General features: G+C 40.1%; 1 pseudogene; it reads right to left on the bottom strand.

Annotated features, from left to right (window-relative positions):
* Positions 1 to 805: 805 nt before the first annotated feature.
* LOC107574802 (leucine-rich repeat and fibronectin type-III domain-containing protein 5-like) overlaps positions 806 to 3,260 on the bottom strand; it is a 22,654-nt pseudogene continuing 20,199 nt past the window's right edge.

The raw sequence follows: 3,260 nt of genomic DNA, 5'->3' as shown, positions 1-3,260 counted from the left end.
TAGGGCTGAACGATTTTGGAAAATAATCTAATTGCGATTTTGTTTACCACTTCTGTGTTTCTGCTTAAATATCCAAAGGAATAACTGAGCATTTACAGTAGATCTCATCTGAGATTCCTCAACATCGTCAGCACTGATTTGCATATTAAAACATTTTCGCAGAAGATTAAACTCTCATTAGAAAGGACATTTATGTCTATGTTATGAACAAGTCCAATAAGAGGCGATGTGATTTGAAAACGATTTGTCTTTGCACTTCTTGGCCTCTGAATAAAAGCATTTTGTGAGCAATTTCTACGATTATGAGTTTTGCTCTTGATGGACTCTTCCACAAATTAAGGCCTAAAAGCACTTAAATCAGAGCAGAAAGCCTTAAATTCATAAAGTCGTGGCATTAAATGTTGCATGAACTAGAAAAAACCCATTATGTTCCTCAGTATTTCTGTCTTGTTTTCCAGTACAAATATCTAAACATCCTTAAATCAAGACACATTTACTGGAGATGTAGAATAAACACATGAAGTCTTGTTTTATGAGTTTATTTTATTATTAAAACGAACACATATCTGCCAATGGGGAATGAAAACTTGATTTTCCCTTTAATTTAAGTAGATTTTCTGAGCTCATTAACAGATATTAGTTCTTGTTGTGATCATGAAATTTCTCAGAAAACAAGACTTCTTATGTTCATTTTGCCTCTCCAGTAAATGTATCTTGATTTAAGAATCTTGTAGGCATTTGCACTGGAAAATGACAGAAATACTGGCCCTTCAATTTATTCTTTAAATCTTCCTTTCTTGGTTGTAAAAAGGTGTTAAAGTCTCAAATATACCTTCATAAAACCTGTATAATTTTTCAAGCGTACGCACCAAAGTATATTCCATTTACACAATTCTTCAATTTTTGCCGCAGACGTTTCGCTGCCTTTTCCGTCTTTTATTGTCAAACACACAACGCATTGCGAGGCATACTGAACAAGAGCACGCGTATCATTTTCACATTTTATTTTACACAACATAACATGTTTGTATGCAGTGTCTGTGTACTATTCCATAAAACAAAGCAATATACAAGTCGTAATATTGTTTTACTATATGCAGGAAACCGTATTTAATTTGTGCTTAAAAAAACATTGTCCTCTTCGTAAATCTTGACACTTGACAGTCCGAGATTATAGCACACGTACGGTGGCCTGAAACGCTATTAAAAACCACAGAAGTGAAGTGCAAAATCCTCCATTATAATGTGCTTTCCAGAACCCACTCGGACTGGGACAGCGAGGGTCTCCCATTGCGAATCTGGCCCGAGTCCATCTGGGCAATATCGCCGCCGCTCATGGATAAGCTGCGTTTGGAGCGCAGCGGTTGCGCGTACGCCGGCTGTTTGCACGAGTTTACATTGAGCGAGTGACGTCGACTGGCACGCACGCACCCCGCCGGGATCGTCTGATAGTTGTGGAGGCTCTGGAGCTGCGCTCTGCGCGACGACGGCGTCACTGTTGTGGAATAGGCGCGTACGGCGGGACGCACCTTGGCCGAGTTGTTCCTGTTGGTGTTGTCCGGTTCTACGTCGACTTGCGTGTCCGTGCGTACTGGACGGACCGGACTTGGAGACGCCAGATGCCAGTTGTGGCTGGCTGCGGATGTGGTGACGGTGCAGTCCGGAAGAACCGGCTTGGACGCTCGGGACGCGACGGATTCGCTCTGCGGCGATACCTTCCGACACGCGTCCGGACCCAGAACCTGCTTGGACATGGACTTGATAATTCCGCAGACCTGATGAATGAATGGATTAAAACATATTAAAACATTTTAACACAAGATTAAAGGGTTATTTCACCCAAAAATTGAAATTACGCCATTAATTACTCATGTCGTTCCAAACCCGTAAGACCTCCGTTCATCTTCGGAACACAAATTAAGATATATTTGTGACCCTGGACCACAAAACCAGTCATAAGGCTCAACTTTTATAAGAAAGCTGAATAAATAAGCTTTCCATTGATGTATGGTTTGTTAGGATCGCACAATATTTGAAAATCTGGAATCTGAGGGTGCAAAAAAATCTAAATATTGAGAAAATCATCTTTAAAGTTGTTCAAATGAAGTTCTTAGCAATGCATATTACTAATCAAACATTAAGTTTTGATATATTTACGGTAGGAAACTTACAAAATATCTTCATGGAACATGATCTTTACTTAATATCCTAATGATTTTTGGCATAAAAGAGAAATGTATAATTGTGACCCATACAATGTATTGTTGGCTATTGCTACAAATATCCCCCAGCGACTCAACACTGCTTTTGTGCTGCAGGGACACGAGAGCTCTCTGAACCTGCATAGACCGCAACACAACTGAAATGTTCCCAGACACAGAAACGTAGTAAGGAAATCGGTAAAATAGTCCATGTGACATCAGTGGCTCAACTTCAATTTTGCAAAGCTACGAGAATGCTTTTTGTGTGCAAAGAAATCAAAAATAACAATTTATTCAACAATTCTTTTCCCTGAGTTACCTTCTGGAGAGTACCAAGATGCATGCACGCATTTTCTCCTGAACGTAAACCATGCTGATTACATTGATTACGTTCTAGGGAAAGTGCGCACATGCGTTGTGGTACTCTCCAAAATGGTGGAATTGTTGAATAAATTGTTATTTTTGAGCACAAAAAGTATTCTCGTAGCTTCGCAAAACTGAAGCTGAGCCACTGATGTCTAGGGAGGTAACGATTAACCGCGAGCCGGTTGAAAATCGATTCAAATATGTGACGATTCAAATCGGTTGAGATGCTAAACAAGAGTTTATATGAATGTATGTCTGAGGGGAACTTACTGTCTTTAGAAAAGTTTAGATGGTATTTTTTCTTTTCATCTTGCCTCTGTATAATGCATATTAAAGTTCATAAGCGCAGCGCTGCTTTGTTTACAGCGGTAACCAAGGAAACGCTATCATTGCTGTTCATAAGCGCAGCTCTGCTTTGTTTACAGCGGTAACCAAGGAAACATTGTATCATTGCCGTTCATAAGCGCAGCTCTGCTTTGTTTACAGCGGTAACCAAGGAAACATTGTATCATTGCCGTTCATAAGCGCAGCTCTGCTTTGTTTACAGCGGTAACCAAGGAAACATTGTATCATTGCCGTTCATAAGCGCAGCTCTGCTTTGTTTACAGCGGTAACCAAGGAAACATTGTATCATTGCTGTTCATAAGAGCAGCCCTGCTTTGTTTACAGCGGTAACCAAGGAAACATTGTATC

The sequence above is a fragment of the Sinocyclocheilus grahami genome, unplaced genomic scaffold, assembly GCF_001515645.1.
Source record: "Sinocyclocheilus grahami isolate Dianchi unplaced genomic scaffold, SAMN03320097.WGS_v1.1 scaffold2346.1, whole genome shotgun sequence".
Classification (NCBI taxonomy): Eukaryota; Metazoa; Chordata; class Actinopteri; order Cypriniformes; family Cyprinidae; genus Sinocyclocheilus; species Sinocyclocheilus grahami.
Note: the sequence above shows the minus strand (reverse complement) of the source record. Positions and strands in the feature narration are given on the sequence as shown.